This window comes from Mytilus trossulus, chromosome 12, assembly GCF_036588685.1.
Source record: "Mytilus trossulus isolate FHL-02 chromosome 12, PNRI_Mtr1.1.1.hap1, whole genome shotgun sequence".
Taxonomy (NCBI): domain Eukaryota; kingdom Metazoa; phylum Mollusca; class Bivalvia; order Mytilida; family Mytilidae; genus Mytilus; species Mytilus trossulus.
In genome coordinates, this window is record NC_086384.1 from 53,237,658 (window position 1) to 53,263,755 (window position 26,098).

At 30.7% G+C, this 26,098-nt stretch overlaps 1 long non-coding RNA gene across 1 annotated transcript; it reads right to left on the reverse strand.

The window, feature by feature from the left end:
* Nucleotides 1-21,563: 21,563 nt before the first annotated feature.
* LOC134693369 (uncharacterized) lies at nucleotides 21,564-24,114 on the reverse strand. The gene is made up of 4 exons (XR_010102393.1): nucleotides 24,013-24,114; nucleotides 23,443-23,460; nucleotides 22,726-22,749; nucleotides 21,564-21,596 (listed from the first exon to the last, which is right to left on the reverse strand). It is a non-coding gene; the product is annotated as an uncharacterized LOC134693369 (long non-coding RNA).
* Between the last annotated feature and the right edge of the window lie 1,984 nt (nucleotides 24,115-26,098).

Below are 26,098 nucleotides of genomic sequence, written 5' to 3' on the forward strand. Positions count from 1 at the left end.
TTAAAGCTGTTATGAATAAAAAACAGAAATCCAAACTTCGAAAATTTTGCCAATTTGTAAGAATTATAAATGACAAACTGGATTGTCTCTCATGTTAAGCTGTCAGATGTGCTGCTCTTGATACGGTTATAATATGATCGTATTTTAAGCTTCCTTAAATGAACAACGCAATTCAATGTTGATTAATATGTTTTCTGTATACCTTTGTTCAACTTTGGTACCATTCACCTTAATAATAAAAAAGTCAATCTAAGTGGCAATAAACTTGTTCCCTTAATCCACTATAAATAAATATGTTTAAACTAACTTATATGATACAAGAATACAATGAAAAATGATATAAAAAAACTTTTATTGGTAAGGATACTTCAGAATAACTCTTTATATAAGAAAACTTCACTTATGATATATCTCCTCTATATAATCCACAGTACGATGATTTTACAAAAGAAATTCATTCAATGACACTGACTTTCAATATAAATGTCAGTTTGTCTCCTTTTCTAGATTTTTTTTATAGGATAATAGTTGAAGTCAAGTTTATGTTTATGCCGATTATATCTAGACTATATTTTGTTAATTTAAGGCCCCCCCCCCCAAGAAACATCTGTCTTTACATTTCTTTGATAAATACTATTTTATGTACCAAATAATCCCCTTAAGTTAAAATGTAAAATAAACACGAAAACAAATATCTTTATGTTTAAAATCGAAAACGTATTTTCATAATGTGACCCTCAGAAGTAAAACGTAATATAGATAAAATTATTTGGTGCCTATTATCTCACCAGTTGCGCTCATAATATTCGAAAGCTATTGCTGTATTAAAAGCCGCAAGATATAACGAGCTATAAAACCCAAAGCAACATGCAAAAGCTGAGTGTGCTGGTTTTTTTAAATGACAGCAATGTCAATCCAAGTTTATCTATTCTTAAGGGATTTGAAACTTTGTTTATAACTTCTAAATTTCTAAGCGAACAATTTTGCAAAAGGACATACACGTACTGGATCGTTTTCCGTGAGGTCCAGAAGGTAACAGTGCTGAAATTAGTGGAATTTGAATATAATATTAAATATTTTTTAGGTCATTATAGCGGAACATCAATAGAAAATTTTGTTATTATTCATATCGTTAATGGAACTTAAATTTCAAGTATATGGTAACTTTGGTAAATTCTCTGTTGACAAAACCCTAAATTATACGACAGACTAAGGATTTTCTTATCCCACGAATAGATTACTTTAGCCATATTTGGAACAATTTTTGGCATTTTGGTTCCTTAATGCTCTTCAACTCTTACTTGTTTGGTTTTATAAACAAATTTTGACCTGAGCCTCACTAACGAGTCTTATGTAGGAAACGAGAGTCTGGCGTATTAAATTATAATCCTGGTACATTTGATTACAATATGCATTTTGACCATACATGTCTCTTCACCAATGTATTCAAATGTCCCAAAACGTATTTAAAAAAGAAGATCTGACAAAGAAAAAATACAAAATGTATAGCAAAAGCTAAATGTAATGCTAAATTCGACATTTCAACTACAGTTGTATTACTGATTTAATATTTTTGTTTAAAAGGCACAGTTATAAAACTGATTGTTAGTGTTTTGATTGTACATACAAGATACCAATATGTTATTGGCTTCAATGAAATTTTAGGTCGTTATCAGTCGATTACTAGGCTATGGTGTACAGTGTTGAAATATAAACCGTAAGGTAATATCTCAGATTAGTTCGATGAATATGACTATGCCTCTGGTATCTTTTGTCCTCCTTTAAAACAGTGAATTAAGATTATGTCAAAAGACATTGTTTTATATTGACATTATCTTATTTTAATGAAGTATCCGATGCTGTCAGACTTTTGCTTATATCTGATTTTATCGAAAACCACATGTCAAATGATTTCTAGAATATTTGTCTAGAAAGGGAAATTGTTAGACAAATATTATACTATAACAAAGCTCTAACTTTCGTTCAAACATTTTCGAAAAGAATTGACAGTTTCCAATTCATTCATGAAAAAGTTACATTTTGATCAAAGTTTTAGAAATATAACTATTATTTGCAGGGGACTGATAATAGTATATTGCAAAACTATTGAGGTATACCATTCTTGTTGTCTTTAGTTGCTATCCATTCTTTTTATGTGTTTGAGTTTTTATATTTTGTCAGTTGATTAAAACTTGTCGTTTTAAATTCTCCTCGGAGGTTAGTTTTTTTGTGATTACTCTTTTACAATTGTTCCTAAAGTAGTAAATATGCTTCTATGGTTGTTTTCCAGTGTTATGTCTTTTATTAGTGTCCTGGTGGACGTTTGTAAATTCATTAGAGGTTTTTATTCTGTGATTTACATGTTGTAATGAACTATTATATTATTGGTTTCTGTGTGCTCTGTCCTTAGTGTTCTTACGTTTATTTGTACTGTATTACTGTCACGAAACTTTTCATTATAGCGATATTTCCATTATTGACATATAAGCGGGATGTTTTGGTAGACATTACATAAGGTACAATCGCCATTTTCTAAAAAGTCCTCAACCAAGTATGAAATATTGTAGTTGTTTTTTTGTTGTCGTTTCTTTTTGTTGTTTCAGTATTTTTTTTGGTTTTATAAACAAATTTTGACCTGAGCCTCACTAACGAGTCTTATGTAGGAAACGAGAGTCTGGCGTATTAAATTATAATCCTGGTACATTTGATTACAATATGCATTTTGACCATACATGTCTCTTCACCAATGTATTCAAATGTCCCAAAACGTATTTAAAAAAGAAGATCTGACAAAGAAAAAATACAAAATGTATAGCAAAAGCTAAATGTAATGCTAAATTCGACATTTCAACTACAGTTGTATTACTGATTTAATATTTTTGTTTAAAAGGCACAGTTATAAAACTGATTGTTAGTGTTTTGATTGTACATACAAGATACCAATATGTTATTGGCTTCAATGAAATTTTAGGTCGTTATCAGTCGATTACTAGGCTATGGTGTACAGTGTTGAAATATAAACCGTAAGGTAATATCTCAGATTAGTTCGATGAATATGACTATGCCTCTGGTATCTTTTGTCCTCCTTTAAAACAGTGAATTAAGATTATGTCAAAAGACATTGTTTTATATTGACATTATCTTATTTTAATGAAGTATCCGATGCTGTCAGACTTTTGCTTATATCTGATTTTATCGAAAACCACATGTCAAATGATTTCTAGAATATTTGTCTAGAAAGGGAAATTGTTAGACAAATATTATACTATAACAAAGCTCTAACTTTCGTTCAAACATTTTCGAAAAGAATTGACAGTTTCCAATTCATTCATGAAAAAGTTACATTTTGATCAAAGTTTTAGAAATATAACTATTATTTGCAGGGGACTGATAATAGTATATTGCAAAACTATTGAGGTATACCATTCTTGTTGTCTTTAGTTGCTATCCATTCTTTTTATGTGTTTGAGTTTTTATATTTTGTCAGTTGATTAAAACTTGTCGTTTTAAATTCTACTCGGAGGTTAGTTTTTTGTGATTACTCTTTTACAATTGTTCCTAAAGTAGTAAATATGCTTCTATGGTTGTTTTCCAGTGTTATGTCTTTTATTAGTGTCCTGGTGGACGTTTGTAAATTCATTAGAGGTTTTTATTCTGTGATTTACATGTTGTAATGAACTATTATATTATTGGTTTCTGTGTGCTCTGTCCTTAGTGTTCTTACGTTTATTTGTACTGTATTACTGTCACGAAACTTTTCATTATAGCGATATTTCCATTATTGACATATAAGCGGGATGTTTTGGTAGACATTACATAAGGTACAATCGCCATTTTCTAAAAAGTCCTCAACCAAGTATGAAATATTGTAGTTGTTTTTTTGTTGTCGTTTCTTTTTGTTGTTTCAGTATTTCTATAGTTTCGCTGTTTTTCTACTATAGTTAATGTGTTTCTTCGGTTTTGATTTGGAACCCGGATCAGGTTTCGCTTAATCAATTAATGAACCGTCTACTACTGTTGCTTTTGTTTATGGATATATACATGGTTTTCCTTTATTTATTTTACAACTAGTCTTAACTTATTTATATTTGATCCTTTTGTTTAATCATAAATAACAGACTTACGTCCAGCTCCAGTTGTTGCTGTGTAATTATACAACAGTGATAATAACTTCATTCTTATATCATTATTTGCTTTTTTATTAAGGGAAGAATATTTTTTTCTAAATATTGATATCATTGAGCGTTAAAAAAAATGTTTTCAAAAAGATGTGAAAAATCGTCGATCTTGGTAATCCAACGAACTGTTTTGTACTTTACTTAGTATTTGGCCTTTTAAACTTTTTTGATTCTAGCGTGTTGTAGACGAAACGTGCGTCTTGTGTAAATATTTCATTTTCTGGTATCTATGATGAATTTATTTATCATCTTGTTGACAATTACTTTACAGATGAGGTTGATATAGTTTAAAATCATTAAAGTGAGGTCGCAATGAGGTCACGCAGAACTAACTTTAATCTACAAATAATATTGACACTTTTTCTATTTTTTTGTAGGTCAATTTTGGTATATATATATCTTTAACTGCTTTGGTGTTAATACATCTTTGGATTTTGATTATTGAACTGCTTTCCTGATAAAGGTAAATATAAAAAGTCGCTTGGGACGCATGATATTAATAAAAAATGTTGTTATTTTCATTTTTGAGCCAATATTTGTGTGTTTTTAGTCGTGTGAATTTAACGAAATAACAAAACAAAACTATTATGATTATATCTTCTTTAATTGTGGGAGTACAAAAAAAAATCAATAAAAATCCAGCGATATGTTTACCTTGTGTCTATCCTTTTATGCCATAACGTTCGTCTGATCTGTAATTAAACCGATTGTCTCCCTTTTTGATTTTGACTTATTGAATGACCATTTGAACTGTGATAGATACTTTCTAACCATGAGACACTTTGCCAGTTAACATTACTGGTTTTCCCCTGTGATTAGTATTTTCTCAATGAATTTACAAGAAGTAAACATCGGTAATCTATTAGTGCTACTTATCTATAATTGTGTACCTCATTTCACTTATTAATAATTGATCGCTGTTTCCAATACATGTTTGTAATACCAAATATACGCAAATAAACGCAAAACTCATCTACAAAAAAATCATCAAAAACAAAACGATGCACTCTGTTTTTATGGTAACTCGTATAAATATACTCAAATCATTTCAGTATAATTCAGTCATGTAAAGTTGAATGTAACAAATACAGTAAATTATACTGATTTCGTATGTTAATGAATGTGCACCTGATTGACTACTCTCGAAAGTATAATGTTACGTACTTGGTAGTTGTGCATTAGGTCCGAAGGGCAACAATGCTGCAAAAGGCAGAAAATAATAAAAAAAAAACTCAAAAGAAAAAATCATTTTTTTTAGAATAATTGTCACGATTTGACAGTGAACGGAAATAAAAGATTGTGTTTGCGGAGATTTTTAAATTTCAATGCGTCAAATACGTTTTGAAATTTAATAGGTAAATATTGTTATTAATGTTAATCGTACCGACCAGTTTATACATTTGTTGTATTTTTCTAACCGTCATTTCGTCGTTTTTTTAAATCTAAATTGCCATTTATTTTGTTTTCTTTTGCATTCTGATATTAATTATCCTTATGGAATATTGGATGTCCCGAATGTCAAAAATTTTAAATTGTAAAAAAAAGTTGAGGTTTTATGATTAAATATTATTAGGATGTATAAGATTGACGACGGACAGTATTTATACATTTGCAGGTCATTAAAAGTCTATGTTAGTTCAAATGCAACACGAATCGAATTGCTCATATAATTTGTTGTATTTTTATTTAAACGTCATTTCGTCGTTTTTTTATTGCTATGTTATACCAGTTTCTTTCACTTTCTGATCTTAATTATCACTACAGAACCTTATGACATTTTTTTATTTTACTCATCCTATATTTAAAGGTACAATCATACATTCATCGCATTTTCGTGAATAACTGCCCTTTCCCGTTTCATAACACATCGACTCGATACTTTTCTGATTAAGTATCTTGAGAAATGTACAGCTTGTGTATGTGCTACAGGTAGATTTTTTCATGATCTGTAATGTCTTTGTTTAGTACAATCAATTATTTATTTTGTTGAGCATTGAATATATTAAGAATGAAAGACTTACGTCCAGCTCCAGTCGTTAATGCTGCTGTAAAATGTGTAAATTCATAACTTTACTATGTTAACTAGATAAGACTACCTTTTTATCAAGTAGACGAGTTATCGACCCTTAGATTTTGAATTTGAATTTATGGATGCATATTTGTTTTACCAACACGTTCACTAGTAGCACGATTGCAGTCTGAAACGGTCATTTTGGTCTGATCACATCTTGATTGACTGGATTTACCGCTAGAGGAAATCGTCGAGACTTTTTAGACCGTTTAGACTGCGTTACGATCGATAGCCGCATCAGGTAAATCAGTTCGGTAAGGCATGTCCAGACGGAAAAGACTGAATCGTCTAGCGGGCTGGTTAGACCCGTTAAGACAGTGTCAGACCAAAACAGACCATGGATACAAAATTACGTTCAAAATTTTCAGACCCTGTTTAGATCCGTTCAGTATATCGGTTTGATACCACGAGTTGCGCCCCTTCTACTCGATAATGCATTTTAGATTAATATATATATATGTATTTCAATATTATAATTTGAAGTATATTTTGGTTAATTAAAAAGATAAATAAAGATTTAATCTTCTGTTGATTCTTTATTTCTTTTCTTGTTTTGTTGAGGAACTACTAAATTATTCGTCTATATAATTGTTTATTTTTTAATAAATGTTAGTTTATATGAATATATATATTGATAATTAAATGCAAGGACGTATGTTTATTGTATACACACCAAAATGTATGCCATCAATTTAACCTTAAAATGTGAACACCGGTGAAAATGTGTTTCGTATTTGAAGATTAAAAAGTAACGGAAAATCCTAAACGTTACCTTAAAAAGTTAAGGAAATGTGGTATGATTGCCAATGAGACAATCCACAGAAATGGAACGGAGGCAAATTGACACATGCATATTTTTGTTTTATGTATTACAGTTACTTTAATTCGTTATCTGTTGATATATGTCATAGTTTACCGTGGAAGCTGTTGCTTTTTTTATGTTTTTTTCGTGCGAGTTACTCTATTAAACTTGGAAAAAAATATTCTCGACATCCGGAAATTAAAAAAAAAAGACTTCCCGGATCCCGAAAGCTGATCATGATACTGCATTCAGTCTCTGTCGGGACCGTGTTAAAGTATCACCGTATAAATATGTTCATTCAAACCATGTTGTATCCTTATAGATTTATTTTCTAATTCATATAATATGTATATAGTACTTAGTATATATGTATGGCGTTAATTTACAAAAAAATCTGTGTTAGTTAAAATGGTCGAGTTCAATGGCACGTGCTAGTAATCAAACGGGTCAACAGGTAACAAAATCAATGATCCATAACGTAAGAAAGAACATGCCTATTATATTTTACAATTACTCTCATCATCATTCTTAATAAAAAGGTGCCGTAGGGCTAAACGTTAATAAAGAATTAATGAATTTGTGTATACACGTATTTAAATAGTGATGTCTGACCGTCAGTTTTTAATATACATGTCTTTGTTTTTCTTATATTGAGCAAAATAACGAATTTGAATGTATTATACGTTAAAGGTTCTTACAATGTCATATATGTCTACACACTAAAAGACCATGCAAAATATTTGAGCGCCGCAGGGAAAATCATTAAAAAACATGTACTGTTCGGAAGTTTGTTTACTATTCAAAAGAAACTTTTCGCTTCTCTACTTGTATAGTTTAGAGATTATTCTTTTAAATTATGTCAGTTACTTAGTATATAAAGTAGTGTGTATCATTGTATTCTATTTATTTGGCTAATTGTATAATTATAATATACATTTTGTATTTCACAACTATATATACTAAAAGTTGTGGAGTGATTGATTGTTGGTTGTTTAAAGTCCAGTGGCAAATACTTCATGCATATTCAGGACCAGCCGTAAGTTTATGACATATATGGAACTCACTGGTGTAGTTTTCACGTGTTAACATGGATAAAAGAATAATTATTTTTTTAAAATATCGAAACATCAGGGAGGAAAGGCGCATGGATTCCCCGCACTAATCAGTTCTTTTCTCTGTTTTGTGTTAAAAAATAATATTGTTTTCTTTTCGATTTTTTTTTAAATATGTTTTTATAATTTACGATAACTGTGGTGTATACCTGCTGTCAGACGAAAGAAACATATATGTGTCCTCTAAAATTTTTTATGGATTTTTTGCTTTCGCATTGACGTTTAACACACAACTTTAATTACTTACTGTGATATGTATGTAGAAATTCTGGAGTACCGGAAAATAAAGGATGCAAATCCAACTGACCAAGCTTTGAATTAAAATGGTCATTAAATAGCCACACAAATAAAAGAACAAGTGTAAGTGTTGGAATGACATATACAATATATCACCAGGTGCATTGTCAGAGAATTATAAATTGTGATTTTACTTTGGTAACTAGACACAATTGAAGAGAGTCAGCCCAATCTTTTCTTCTTTTTGTTACGAGTACACATAAACTGATCTTAGTTATTTCGTGAAGCATTTCCTTTAAATGAGAAAATCACGCGTGATTATCTTACAAATACTCACAGTGCAGTGTACTGCAATCAGGCGCGGATCCAGCCATTTTAAAAAAGGGGGTCCCAGCCCAGAGTAAAGGTGGGGGTCCAAGTATATGCTCTATTCAAATGCATTGATCGGCTAAAAAAAGGGGTTCCAACCCCTGGATCCACCGAGACAATTATATCAAATTATAGAGCAGTCTAACGGCTCCAACTCAAAATTTGAACCATTCTATGTTGGAGGTTGGGGTTACCATTTAGTTCGAAAGCTCAAAGTATACAAGCTGTTTCACCCTTTTTATTGTGATGATTGGGAATTTGCATTAAGCCGTTGATCACGTGCCGAGTGGCGCACGCTGATTAAAAAATCACGCTTATAAGAAGTTTTACTTTGTGGTATGAGTGCCAATGAGTCAAAAATATTATTTAGTTGTACAATAGTTGGCTGATTGGCAATAAAATAGTTTCATGTTTTTGAAATCAAAGGTTTCGGATGTCTTTAGTTTTCACCATTCCTGGTGTAAAACAGTGAGTCCCTGTCTTATACCGAACATTGACTTATTATACGAACTAACCACTATCACACAGTTTTTAAAAGCATTGCCCGTGTTATTACTTATAATGTCATACAGCCAAGTTTTGTATTATCTACAATTATGTAATATGTATTCGTTAATTTTTTTTTATCTATTTAGTTATTCAAAATAAATCCACCTCAAAACACACGTGTCAAGAAATATAAAAGGTAAATCTGGTAACAGTTAATCTAACTATTTATAAATATGTTCCTGCATGGGTGATTTATACAGTTATATATATATATATATATAACTCGTCTAAACATCAACCAAACAATGTTAGATCTGTAAATTTGCTTTCGCAAATTTTTGGTTCTTCCCTCGCCGGGATTCGAACCCATGCTACTGTGATATCGTGACACCAAATCGCCTGCACTGCAGCCGTCCCGCTAGACCACACGACCACCTGGGCTCTCAAAAAAAGAGCTTTCGGTGGGCATATGTTACCTTTCCACGTCAGTTTTAATCTAGCGGCGTACTACAGTACATGATATATAAGGCATGAAGATGTTATTGTTACAGATCAGCTAAATATATATATATATATATATAGACAGTAGCATGGGTTCGAATCCCGGTGAGGGAAGAACCAAAAATTTGCGAAAGCAAATTTACAGATCTAACATTGTTGGGTTGATGTTTAGACGAGTTGTATATATATATAGATACATATTTAATGGTTATACAAAATGCATTCATGTACACGTAATAAACGAATGTGGTAAGTTTCATTGTTTGTCGGGAATACACGTACTTGTCATAGTTATCCCTACATTTGACTGTTTTTTCCCGAGGGCTAATCATAACCTATGCCATACGACAAGGAGAGATTACTAGAATAGTTTGAAAGGTTTTAAGCTATTATTGCATACCCACCTGTATTTGACACAAAATCAGTTGTATTGTACTAATTCTTCACACACAAAAAAAAAGAAATAGAGAACGAAGTCGACCTTTGCACAAATAACACTCATTTTCATAGACTTTTGTGTGTATGAATAATATTCTTTATAATTGTTCTATATTTCAATGATTTCTAACGAAATATTAACAAAACGTTTGCCTTGTATTTTTATAATCAAATACTTTTATTGTCATATAAATAAAAAAAATGATCTCTGACAAACATAAAATATATACATCTTCTCTATTGTCAGGTTGTTGTCTCTTTGACACATTCCCCATTTCCATTTTCAATATTAATATAATGACTTGTGTGTATGAATAATATTCTAATAATAAATAAAAAAAAACCTGATCTCTAACAAACATAACATATATACAAAAATATACAGTACAATATTAAAATACAAAATGTAGCAGTTCAAATTATTGTTTTGGGTCTCCCGTCCTCAGTTCTAATGGCTCATATTAAGGAAACTGTATTTTTGATTTGACTGTGAAATGAGGGGTTTAGTAATATTCTAAGTTTAAATGTGTCATCTTTAGCAGTGTTTTTCCACTCCGAATTGATTTTCGTTAAGTTAAAATATTTGTTTTTCTATAAAAGTTATATTTAGAGCATTTGAGACAGAAGTGTTTTTCGTCCTCAATCTCATTACAGAATTTGCATATCTCTGATATCTAGGAATGCAGTACTTAGCGTTTATTTGATTTTAAAACACGAATCGTTCTATACTATTCAAAATTGCAATATGCAAGCTAAAACCGTGATTATTATTTTTGCACACGACATCTAGGCTGTCGTCCCTCCTCTAACAGTAGACGGTTCTCTTGGTGGGGATATTGTGCATTCAACCGTGAATATGATAAATTATCTGTAATGAACAAAACTGTAATGTTTTGATCGTGTAATGTCCACATTTTTAAGGTTACGCGGGTTCGGTATTAAGCGGTACAATTGGTATGAACACATTTCGATATACGTGTAAAATATATATAAAAAAAAAGCTTTCAAACTCAAAGTTATTTTCGAGGATATTTGATATATGACTCATATTAAGCCCATTATAAATATATAAAAAAAGTGTGTTTTTATCCCTTTTTGTCCCGTTTCGTTTCGGTTTGAGCCATAGATAGAAAAGATGTCGTATGTGACAATGAGACAACTCTCCATCCGAGTCACAATTTATAATAGTATATACACGGTGGGTATGGTTGTCCTGCGAGAGAACGTACTGTGCTGGTGATTTGGTCCTGACGGGTGCTGGTGGGTCCTGATTCTGTGCTGGTGGGTTTGTTTACATTGTATCAGAACGGCAATAAAACGACTGTTTTGTTGCTTAATTTTTCTCTGATGTGTCATAAGTACCATGCAAAGTATATTACAACAATATTATATTGCAAAAGTCGTGCAAGTTCGTTAAACGGAATTGTCCTGACGCTGTGCTGGTGATAAGAAAAACGGTCCTGGTTCTGTGCTCCTATGTCCTGGTTCTGTGCTTTTATATTTGAGTAAAAAGTGGCATACATTCAAGATCATTGATGCTGTACTGTTATTGACCTATTAGCTGTTGTCTGCTTTCTTGAAATTGACATTGTTGTGAATCTGTTTACTGTTATTATGAGAGAAAAAATACCCCTATTTTTTAATTTCTTTTTTAAACTAACTGTAATCTTATTTATTGGCCTGTTAATGGAACCCTTCTTGCCCCCTTTTAAGATAAGAAAATATGTTTACGATTTTCGGGATTACGATCATTTTGCAAGATCACCAAAATACGTTGTAATTTATACAATACTTATATAAAGTAGATGATGTGGTATGTTTGTTGTCAATGGACAAATTTCCATAACAAACCAAAGGAAGTATGTGTTAACAACCATACGTCATCGTACGACCTTCAACAATAACCCATAAAATAAAAATGTAAAAGGTTTTGCATAAAAATGGAGAACAAAAATATAGAACAAAGAACATTCTGAGCGTTTGAATCATGTCTTTAGTAGCTTAAAACACATTTATTTGTGAACAATTGAGTGCTGACTATAAGAATGACGATAGTATTGCGGGTTTGTTTGTTTGGTGTGTTTTGGGTTTGTTTTTTTTTGGGGGGGGGGGGGGGGGGGTGGCGATAAGTTAAAGCGAGGTTACATTGAAAGCTTGGAATAGTTTCCCGTAAGATTTAAAAGTTGTATTGTAAAAGAAAATGTATCTTATAGCTATTAAGAATCACTTGCTGTAAGATTTTTCCAACAATTGTTTTTGTCTAAACGGTTATTAGGTAAAAAAAAATCGAAAGTTCGATAGAACACTAAAAAAAATCACTATTTTATGAAAGGGCAGGCTAGAATATGTCAGAGAATGAAGACGAGATAACCTAGAGAACACTAATAAAATTAAGATTTCTTAGCTTTTTTTCATTTCAAAATAAATATTTTTGATAAAGAATTACGGGGGAGGAAGTGAACAATGTGTCCTTCTTTTCTATAAATAAATATTTTTCATGAATAAAAATAAAATGTGCCTTGATTATAATTGAAAATGAGTAAATGGAAAAAATACCCAACTAAAATACACTTTTATTTTAATATTGGTAATATCACTAAGCTTTTAAGTTTTGTGTGTCAAACCCACCATCTCTGTAGTAATGACTCCTTACTATATTATATTTCACTTCATTCATTTTTTTTCTGCGTTTTTTTATATTGTGAATTCATAGAATTATTATATTTAAATGTAGCCTTAATTTATGTTTAAAAAAAAACTGAATCTAAAGCCAGATATATCAAACATTTTTGTTTCCATCTATCCGTTTTCAGGACTTTAACAATCAACAATAACACGCCTGGAAAGTAAAATGCGTACTCGGCTGTCTGTAATCGACCATTTCTAGACACCCAGGCTCCTAAAAAACAAGCCGGGGTGGGGGTTCAAAGATGCAAATTAAGTACTTATATCAATATTTTATCTTTTCGTGTACGGTTTATGACCCCCCTGTGGCCTGTTAATTCCGAAATGTGCAAACTGAAATAGTATCAAAACAGCACAGACAATGAATAATAGAGATATAATTTTGTACATATATCAAGGGCAAAGCATTATTAATTATAGTTCATTATTGTATTTAGTATTAAAAAGAGAGTTTAGTGAAAATAAAATCACTATTTTTGTAGAAAATTCACAGACCTTTGTACAGAGATTTTTGTTATGTTTAGCATGGGATCAACACAATGGTTCATTACCGAGTAAAAAAAATCAAAATGTCTATCTACCTTGCACATTTCAGATCAGATAACAAAACTGGTTCCAGCAACATCTATAAACAATTTAAGATTGTGACCCTCACAGTTTCCATTCACCACAAATATTCTCGTTACAACGAATCATTTTAAATACAAAAATACGTGTTGCATGCTGCAGCCTTTTGTTTATCTATTAATATATGTATACGGATAAAGTTATGAAAGGCAGCAGGGTCATCAGGGTGAGGAGTCCATGTCATCTGAAATAAATGCTAAGCATAGATCTAGAAAGCGACATATAATCATGACATTAAAAAAAGTCTCTTCTTTTTGACTTTTTTTCGAACAAATGGACACATAAAATGAATTAAATAGTAGTGTGGAATTTTTAACTTATTATAGATACTATATATTGTTATCTGATATTGGACGAAAGACGTTGCCCTTTTATGTTATTATGTAATACAAGTTCAGATCATTTGAAAACACATATTAAACAGCCAAATGGATGCACAAGAGCTAAAATATGAGTCATTATGATAGATCCTGTTGGCAACAATTATCTGGCTAATTTTATTGATTTTGTAACATTTGTTTCAAATATGACCAACTTCTTATCCAAAATCACCAGCACCGTATCAGGACCCACCAGCACAATGACAGGACCCACCAGCACAGTATCAGGACATGAATAAATTGTGAAAATGCTAAATTTTAATAAATTGCAATGTTTTTTCACAAAATTGTTTTGTCGTGCGGATTGCGGTATAGAAAGCGGACTCTATGAGCATTTTTGTTTTATTTTTTCAGTTCGAGATTTTCTGAAAATGAGCATTTTTGTGTTACGCTTACTGAAACAGTTTAGAGGGTCATTTTTTTAATGGTTTATATATGAACCCATAAGAAACGAAATTGAAAAATCTCAACTGTTTTTTCCATTTTTTATGAGTGAAAACGTCAAAAATCATCATTTTCGTCTTTGTTTACATTTTTTCATTGATCACCAGCACCCGTCAGGACCGAATCACCAGCACAGTACGTTCTCTCGCAGGACAACCATACCCACCGTGATATAATAAAAATAGGTCAAAATTCGGTCTTCAACATAGAGTCTTGGCTGACACCGAACAGCAAGTTATAAAGGGCCCCAGTGTAAAACCTTTTAAACGGGAAAACCAACGATTCAATCTATATCAAGATGTACGTAATTAGTGGTGAAGTGTCATGGAAATGGATAAAAAAAAACAAGGATATGGAAATGGATAAAAAAAACCAAGGATATACGATTTATAAGAAATTAAATGGAATACATTTGAAATAAATGAAATTTCTATTGAATTTATTTAGAGTGTTTTAAACCCAAACTTTCCTCCATATGTTAAATTTTATCAAATCCGTCTCTTACTTTATATATTGTTTGAGCAAGTCGGCTAAATTAAGGATTTACAGCTAGTTTCCTAATGCATGTAAAGCAAAACTTTGGTTTACTTGCTTGCTTTGTTTGTATAATTGCTTATACAAACTTTGTTAATGCGATTGACATCTTTAAACAATATGTATCGGCATAGTTTAACCTGTATTTATATAATTATTATATTTGAATTAAATTTGGTGTTATCATAATGATTGTACAATAAAAAAAAATCAAAGCAAGCACGCTAACTAAAGTCTTGCTTTACATCATTTCATCATTTAATTTATAAGTGCACTTGAATTGTTTATGTTTTATGTGGTTTTCAACAGTAGGATGGAAGAGTTATCATTGATATGTTCATAATTATAAATTTATAGTTAACAAAATTTTGTATTTTTGAAACACTAAGGCTTTTTATCTCAGGAATAGATAACCTTACGGAGGATGAAATTGGGAAAACTTTTAGGTATGTTGGTCCTCAATTCTCTTCAACTTCGTACTATATTTTGCCTTTTTTTAAATTTTTGATTCGAGCGCACTAGTCTAATGAGCCTTTTTTTTTAAAGACGAAACGCAAGTCTTCCGTAAATATTAAATTGCAATCCTGGTTAACATAACCATAGTGTCATTAGAGAGAAAATTCTTCGATTAAAACACACTCGGGAATAGAAAGAAAGTTCACAAAAAGAGTATTGGGAAATTTACTGATTTTTTTATCATATATATTTCTGATAGTTTTTCCGACCTATTAACATATTTTCAAACTTGAAAGGAGACCTCTTTCAGCGGCACGAGCCAGGAACATGTACACATGACAGTTTTAAGTAATAGCTATATAAATATAAAAGAGAAGATGTGGTATGATTGCAAATGAGACAACTGTCCACAAGAGACCAAAATTACACAGACATTTACAACTATATGTCACCGTACGGCCATCAACATTGAGCAAAACCCATACCGCATAGTCAGCTATAAAATGCATGTCAACGATACTAGTGTTAGAATTATTAGAATCAAAGGTTAAAATACTTACAAAATATGTCATCTTGTAGAATGTTATTTCACAAATATATTATTTTCAAATTCGCAGCCCAAGTCAACGTTAAATCGGTTACACACATTTTTCATGTTATAAATCCATTCCAACAATATCATTTTAAACACACACTACTTTTCCTATTCATTAATTTGAATAATACAAATTCAGCTAAATTTTGTTTATTCCCATCAACAGAGATTTCTCAGTCTCATCCCAGACGTTAATAATACTCATGCACTTCAATTTTGATATTAAACAATTTATTGATACGGATGACTACGCTTTAAAGTACGGTTACATCAGGGTGTAAAAAATGTGAATTTGTTATTAATTGAATTCAAAGACGGTAGCTTTAATAGTGAAATGAACTAATTTTTTGAAGACTCGCCTAAATGTTTGTTGCATAGATGTATTTGACCCCAACAATTTTATTTAGATCATGCTGTATTAAAACTTTATATTTATAGAATCATTTTATTTGAAAATACCGCATACATCAGCTCACCGTTTGAATATAGAAACTTGTCGATTTTATAATATTGAGAGATATCCAAAATTTTGTAATATGTGTGATAAACAAGTATTTGGAGATGAATATCATTTTATTTTAGTATGTGAAAAGTAAAATGAGTTTTCGAAAGAAATTTATCAAACCATATTGTTGAAGAAAACCGTCGAATCTTAGACTTTTTAGACGATCAATGCATTTGTATAGGGACATATAGTTCGTCCCTTTTTTGATGCTCGGTTGTGACCCCCTTTTAAAGTGGCAGGGTGCTCACCAGTATCTGTTCATTATGTAAAGCAACTTAACAATTAAAGGGAAATTTTTATTTTTGACTGTGAAGGCTCAAAATTAAATTCATTTCAAAATGTGTTATATTTGATTATACTGTGCTGTACTGTTATATAAATGGGTATACTTACTTATATAATTATTTGACTAATTGTTTAAATGTAAATATATTTCACTGATGTAATTGAATATTTGTAATAATTGTTTTCTGTAAGTTGTATTGCTTACGAATAAAAGATTATATTATTAATAAAATAAATATTATGACTTTCCTTTTTTCATTGGATGACCATGTAGTGGTGTTGCAACGCCAAAGAACTGATAATAGAAAGCTATTTTAATTTGATACATAGGACAATGAATCTTAACAAAGGTTCTATAAATTCAATTGTGAAAAAAAATCACAATACCGTGCATTAACTCAACAACCGTTCATCAACAAATATTACTTGATATTCATTAAAATGATAACAAGTTAACAGTTATTATAAAAGCAGGGCAGCCTTAAATTCTAATAGTTTTGTCAAAAAAGATTCAAAGTTTTACCGATGCAACGATATTTTTATATATTTTGAGTTGAAATGGCCTATCGATAGTCTGATCACTTCGAATCATGCGGCAACACGTTTAATCTTTGCTGAGCATTCGTAAAGTTTTTAAACTAAAATAAGATCTATATTAGCTATCGAAACATATGTTATATGTAAGCTATCTATTATAAATCTATGAGGAGTTTCATGAAAAATGGGGGGGGGGGGGGGGGGGGGGTGGGTGTTGAAGTCTTTAAATATATAAAAAAAAAAAAAAAGATCGAGATGTGGTACGATTGCCAAAGAGACAACTCTCTAAAAGCATGAAAAGAGATTAACTTTACTGAAACAGAAATAAACAACTATAGTCACGTACGGCCTTCAACAATTTGAAAAAATCATACGTTAAATTCCCTTTTATATTCAGTATAATTCCATAAAGTTATTATAGAAGTTATATTATGATAAAAAAAAAAAAGGCTGTAAAAATGATTGAGAGTTGACGAATATCATTATATCATGACATGTAAAGCGTTGGATGTAGCTATAGATAGACAGACATTTTATACTGGATAATTGCTGCAAATTTTATATCAAACGAATCGCTTTCACGTTCTATACTATTCTGTACTATATACAAACTTAATAATGTTTTTTAATGTTCAATCTCTGAATTGAGACAGCACTATCGGTCATCTTATGTTAAAAAAAATCTATTATACTCTTAAATAAGCAGCGTGTAATGAATATATTCACCCATCCCGTCCCGTGTGCAAATAGGATGAAAATGAAGGATCCTGAGTGCACATTGTATGTCCTGAGTGCACTAAGGAGGTCATTAGCGGTGTTCAGACGTACCCCAAATAAAAATTTTGATTTTTTTTCAAAATTAGCGCACATGTAATACACCACCTCTTCGGAGTCCTCCAAAAAGGTAAAATTCCCCTGTATTAGTATGTCTGGTGTATGAAATTCATTGTGTATATTATCCGTTCCATCTACAATATACGCGGAAGTGACACGGCCGGGTATTGTAAAGCTGTTGAGGGACTTTAAATGTCAAATTCATATCCCTGGGCGAAGAAATTACAGGTTTGTGAAAACTTATATTAGTGTGTTACCTTGGTTCTGATCTTTCACGCTGTCAGAATGAAAGGTTGAGCCACTTTTGTGGGTTATAAATGAAAAAGGAGAAGACCGTAAAAAAAATAAGAGAACAGAAAATGAGCTTTACAAACGTGTCTCTAACGATAAAAACAATGTAGATTATTTAGATCATTCGAACTTGTGTAAATAATGAATATTCAGTTGTTAAGACTATTTCATATAATTTTTTTTAATTATTTTATTTACAAATTTTATACAAACTTATGACGATTGATCATTCGTGACCTTTTGCATAGACACCTGTTTCTTTTTGAAGACTTAACATGCGCTCTTGATTCATCTATGTTTTTTTGTCGTTTGGTTGCTGTCAAATTGAAATATATCCCACATCTCCTGTAGTATGTGTTCCGTTTGATTACTTTAAAATCAGTTTATAGGTATTTATAATTGAAAGGGTTATTTGCATGAGTATAGACCAATTTAATACTAATATATACTTATATATATATATATATGATATTATGAACCTCATTAATTTCGATTAAACAAGAAAATTATAAAGAGATCGATATTTTAAACAGTCTTAATAAATTCCAACGATCACAAATCTAATCTAAATTCGATTTCAATTATTTCGTGATTCTAAAATACGCGTTTTTTTTTTTGGCGAATTCCGTACACTTTCCTTTTAATTTCTAGCATTATTAAAATCGTAATTTTTGTATCCTTGCTATCCTTGCTAAATCTTTTACTGTATATCACAGCTAGTGAATAAGTCTAAATGTCCGTACAGTGTTTGGTAAGATCTCTTTTCCACACATGGACATTTCATTAGTATAGAAAGTTCGCTATAGTGTTCCATCATGGTCTTAGTGCAGTTTCGAGACCTTAGTGCACCACGGCGACCAAGGTTGTTTTTAGACGCACCGTAAAGTCCCTGTCACACCATTGCAACAACGTCCTTTTATGATATTTTTTTTAAAATTGCTAGGACCATGATACTAATAGTAAAATATTTCACTTTTAAATAGTAATTGTTATGAATGATAATATTTTATACATGTATGTATGCTGTCTTATTTTTTTTTTAAATAGTTATTTGGTATAATATGGTGTCACGTAAGTCATTTTTGAACAGGATATTGTTTGTTTCATAGTATATGTATATTCTGCACGAATATTTTTTATCGCTACCATTACATGTATAAAAAACTAAACTATGTGGACCTTATGAGATCGCACACAAGACAGCTGATTGGATAAGTGTGATGAATTGTGACGCCTACATAAAACTGAAATCCAATCGAATGCCAGCAGACACCTGTCAGTAAAAACAAATTGCAAGCGTTGATGGTTAGAGATTTATTTGTGTATTCGATATTTGAAAAATAAGTTAGATAGACACTATTCGTTTTCCCTTTTTTTCAGCTGGATTTCAATAACTGTTTTCACACTTTTTTATGTAACAGAAAGGTATTTGAATAAAAGCGCACCACATGTAATGGAGATTTACAAGCATTTAATATAGCGACTTGTGTTTTCGGAACGTCATATAATTACAATCGTTAATTCTCAATCTATAATTATCTGTATTTAAATTTAAATTGGCAATTGACACGTGATATTAGAACATTTATATTGAACTAAAAGTAAAAGGTGACTTATTGGTCCATTGGGCCGGGTGTATTATATATGTAACTATATTTTGTACAAATTTATATATTTATGCTGACTTACACATGTCACTATAATAAACAATTTACTTACTTTACTTACTTACTTATTTTCAATAATTCACAGACTTTTGTAATAATATTAAACCTTTATTTTTTAACGAACGCCTCTAAATCTGGTATGTAAGAAAGTTATAAATGGCTTTTGGATTATAGACACAATAAAAAAATTATGGAAATCAAACGCACAAGTCTGACAAAAATGAACGGACAATGCTATGACAATAAACAGAAAACGACAAAAGACATACATAGTACTGTACTGTTATAGTTTTCCCTGTCTTAAGTTTACAATAACTTAAATGAAATTTATATAGAAAACATGAAAAGTTAAATGATAATGCATATTATTTACAATATTAAAGAAAAGTTACATCAACAATTTAATAAATTAAACATATTTAGATTACGTTTTCAAGTGTTAATCTCGACATCCGTAATTTTTAAGGGTATACAAATTATCTGTAACGTCAAGTTGACACATTTTCCCCACGGCACCAGTCTGTAATTGCATAAATATTTATTTACAATCACTTGTAAACCATTAAATATAAAGTTTTTGATGTGTATATTCAATGAATAATTATTAAATAGAATTTCGGCAATCTGTTGATTTTAAACTCAATTCACCCGTGACGGTTTGCGCAGCAGTATGACTTTGAACCACTTATGTTTTTTTAATATAGAAAATGTTTAATAATAAAATAGGAAGAGGTATGAATTAGAATTGATTATTTTCTTTATTTAATTAAAACATGGCAGACTTTCAGTTAACATAAACCGTCTTCTTTTTAATTTTAATTTTATTCTTAAAAGGGGAGCAACCCCTGATAAACACTGGGAAAGTTTTACCCGTTTTCTGTCCAAATTAATAAAATCGGAACACGACTTAACACGGTCTGACAACATCTTAACGTAATTTTGTACCCATGGTCTGTTTCGGTCTGACACTGTCGTAACGGATCTTAACAGCTCGCTAGGAGATTCAGTCTTGATAATCTTGACATGCCTTAACGGACTGATTTACCTGATGTGACTATCGATCGTAACGGAGTCTTAAACGGTCTAAAAAGTCTCGACGATTTCCTCTAGCGGTAAATCCAGTCAATCAAGATGTGATCAGACCAAAATGACCGTTTCAGACTGAAATCGTGCTACTAGCGGTTATGATTACTTCAAATCATTTTGAAAGTTGGAAGCAAATTTTACCAACCGACGTAAATTTATGATTCATAAAACGCAGACATACACATCATTGCACATTTATCAATTTAACAATTATCTACTGAAAAAAAACCAATCAAACCAATGGCATCGATATACCAGAACATTTGTCTAATCTGTACATTTATCGATTGTCTCATTAATCATTTAGATTTTTTGACTGAATGATGATTTCATTGTTTTTTCAACTTTTCAAACTACACTAGGTTTTTTTTATAACACATATCGTAATTGAACGTGCGGCTATCGGCTGATTGGATACTCTCTATAAGTTTACGTACTTGGTGGTTGTGCATTAGGTCTTAAGGGCAACAATGCTGAAAGAAGTAAGAAAATAATAATAATAAAATAGTCAAAAGATAACAAATCAAGATTGAGAATGAAGAAAAAGATGGATTTAAAATGAAATATAATACTTTCGATAACAATTTAAGAATATATTTTTCTATTTCTAATTAACCAATAAAATAACTTTTGAGACATTGCAATTCAAATTTATTGTTGTGCAAAGGTCAACAATTTATAAATAAAGACGAACACATATTTGATGGCAACATATCTATCATCAGGTCATCAATTCTGAAACATAACTGGTTTTCAAATATCTTGGAAATTGTTCTCAATCGGTAATGGTTTTAATACCGATTCTTTCTTTTTAACAACCATATTTTATTTTAATAAGGTAGATTAAGTTTGAACAAAACTAGAATTTGGAGTATTAACAATTGGGATGCGTCAAATACATTTTAAAGTTTTTAAATAGGTTAATATTATTATTAATGTTAAACTTTTCTTAAATCGTCATTTTGTAGTTTTTTATCTTTTCTAATTGATGTGTTATTTCGTTTTCTTTCGCATTCTGATCTTAAATATCCCCTATGGAATCTGATTTCTTTTCTTTATTCATGCTATATTTGAATGTACAATCATACATTAATTGCATTTTTGTGAATAACTGCACTTTTAATTATCGTGACGAAGCAACAAACATTTTTCGTTTCTCGATATATCGACATGCAACTTTTATTTAACTTAAGAAATGTGAATTTTAGCTCTAGTATGTGTGTAACAGGTTAATTTATTTTATGAAGGTAATGTCTTGGTTTATTAGTAGTCATCAAACGTACCAGGATTATAATTTCATACGCCAGACGCGCATTTTGTATACATAAGCAAAACATATAAAGCAATGCAGGTTGATGAGAACCACAAAGTTCTTAAAAGTTGTGCCAAATACGACCAAAGCAATCTATTCCTGGGGTAAGAGAATCATTAGTTTTTCCAAAGTTTCAAAGATTTGTAACAGGAAATTTATAAAAATGACCATATGATTGATATTTATGTCAACACCGAAGTGCTGAATACTGGGCTGATGATACCCTAGGGGACGAAACTCAATAACTTAGTTTGTTGAGCATTGCAAATATTAAGAAATGAAAAACTTACGTCCAGCTCCAGTCGTTAATGCTGCTGTAAAACGTGTAAATACATAACCTTAGTAACCAAGTAACAAGATAAAACATCTTTGTGACAAGTGGGCGAGTTATCGACCTTTATTTTAAAAAGAAAAGTTATCAAAAGTAACCGATATTCAAAAGCTCTTATATTCATTTTTAAAATCCAAAATCACTATAAGAACGTCTATCGTTGAATTGTTGACTGCATAGTATACATCGGTAATTTTCCGTCAAGATGTCTGTCTCGAAAAATATTTCTTGTGAGTTAGAACAAAGACATAATTTCAATCAACCGATTTAAGAAAGTTACCGCATTGAGGTGTCAATAAAAGTTCTCCGACATCATCATGTTGGAGAAAAAAAAATGTATTTGTGGGAACGCAACTGGTGATGATATCTGTGTCTTGTAACGATGAACGCACGTTACGCATCTGTAAACAAAATGATGAGACAGAAAGTATTTTTGATGAGTCTTTTTTTTGTCAAGACTTTTTTTTTGTATTCATGTATCTTTTTCTTCTGGAAATTGGTGTATATTATCTGAAGACGCATATGGATTTACTCCTGTACGAATTATTGCATATCGATTAACAACATTTCTTACTTCTATTTTATCCTTACGAAATGAAAAAAAAATGAAAATTAAGTGGCTTTCTATGTTCGTAACATGATTACATTTACATTAATTAACACATAGGAAGCTTACCGTGTGTAGTAGTCAGTGCTGAAAAAGGAAGCGTTTCACTAAAAAGAATTATCGCAATGCTATCTAAAAAAAACATTTAAAACCCGAGATAACCATTATGATATATTGAATATCTTCAAATAATTACATTAGATGCATGTTTCATTATAATACTTTATTTTGATTGGCTAAATGCACTTCACGTGTTATTCCGTAAGCAATTGCGTCACTCAATAACACTTTTCATTCATGAAAACACGTGGTCCTACAATAAAGTGCACAGGTGAATAAATTACAAAAATTAAAAAAATCGTGTTTTCATGATCATGTCTAAAAAAAAGGATTATAAGTATTGAATGCTTTTTTTTTGTAACTTTATTGGGTTGTAAAAGCGTTGACCGTGCGCACATTTTTAGTAGGAAGCGCTTCCGCGCTTCATACAAAATGTACTTCGGTCAACGCTTTTACACCCCAATAAATTTACAAATAGAAGCATTCAATTCTTGAATATTTCGATTACCATTGCGTTAAATTGATAATAGTTTGGAAACATAGACCCGGGTACATGTAAATAATAGTAGTAGAACTAACCTTGTGTGCATGTTTTCCCTGTATATCCAGTAGAACATACACAAACGAAGACATTCAACATATTGATACATTTGCCATGAACACATGGACTTGAACTGCAGTCTGAAAGTATGCATTGATTCTTATTTATATGATGTTATAATTAAAAGTACTACTTGACACATTACAAACCCCAAAACACAGTACACATTCTTATAAAAAACTAATAACATAGTTCGTAAATACAAGCAATATAGAGCCAGAAAGCACAATTGTCTGAATAACTATTTGTAATCCCTTTATTGGTACAGTGTAAAAAGTGATTTGATTTCTATCGAATGTGTTTTTTAAAAGATATTTAACTTCTACACAATATGTCTATAAAGAGCACACAACGAATTCAGATGAAATTGTACGGTTCTTATATCAACTAAATTTTCAAAGAATTACATAATTCGCATAGAGATTTTTCAATCTGAAATAGGTTTACTGATGTATTGAGACGTTTAGCTAGCTATGAAACCAAGTTCAATCCACCATTTTCTACATAAAAAAATGACAGTTGTTATCTATTCGTTTGAAGTTTTTGAAGTTTTGATTTTGCCATTTGATTAGGGAATTTCCATTTGGAATTTTCCTCTGAGTTCTGTTTTTTTTGTGGTTTTACTTTTTATTGAGCCTTTTAAACATTTTCCATAAAATGAGATAATTCGATTCAGAATGGTTTCGGTAATTGACTTATAAAATTGAATGACATTTGTTTCGCATAAAAACCTGTATGTATGTATGTATATGTATATATTACGTTATTGTAATATTTTGATTATTCAGAGGGCATCAGGGGACTTTTGTATTGTACTAACTGATTTTACCCTCTTTAAATAAGGTATTATACACCTATTGACTGGGTGTGAGGGTTATAACAAGTTTGTTGTCCCTGAGGTACCAACTATTGCTCAAGGCAAATCCGAGAGCAATAGTTGATGTGCGAAGGGACAAGAAATTTGCTATTCCCTGCACAACCAGTAATAAGGTGTTTTATTATACTGAACAACACAGCCATTTAGTGTTTTATATATATACCAAATAACTAATTTTCTATATTAAAGTATATATATATCATCTGAAAAACATGAAAAATGTAACATACATTTATATGCATATGATGAACTATACTTTTTTTATAATTCGTTTTGTATTTATAAATATTTCATTAATTTTAATCAAGACTAGAAATACTTGTGTTAAACTTTCCGTGCTTATAATAAATTTTAGTTAAAGTTTACCGAACGAAAATTCACCTTTAATATACAAAGAGAGAACTCATATTTTGAATGAGGTACTATATTTTAGATCTTTAAAAAAATCCCTTGACGATTTATTTTCATTTCTATAATTGCTTCTTGTAAGTTAAATTACAATCAACACACACATATTCCACTGTTTACCATATTAGTGGGAGTTTGACGTTGCAAAGCATGTGTAACCAAGCAAAGTAGTCAATGGCTTCGATAACATTACCGTCCAATGAAAAATAAGCATGAAAAAGTACGGGAAAGATGATTATGAAACTCTTCACCGGGGCAATAGTCTTTAAAACTATTGACTGGCAAATGGTTCTGTTGAATGAAATAGCACAACTATTTAATTACTTTTTATATAGAAAAAATAATCTGAGGTATAATAATTGTTATTATTATGTATTATAATGTGCGAGGTACCGATTTGAAGAGAGAAACGTAGTATTAAGGAAAGTACTCACAGTCTCTCACTAAAATCAAATGATAATACAAAAACATTAATATTTCTATAAACTATTTATCTAATGAAATAATCATAACTAGATATACAAAATTTTTTTTTTTGCAATTTACCTAACCAATAATAATCATTATGGATGATGTATTTTTTCTTTTGATTGGAACACACATAAATTATTAGATTACAACTACTATTGAATCTGTTCGTTGTATTGATTGAATAGATGAAGCTTATTACAATTAAAATGATAGAAGGATGTAACAATATGTCCCTTTCTGTCCCTTGCATTCAAATATCACAACGTTTGACAAGTTACAAGATATGTACTATAAATAAGTATTTACAT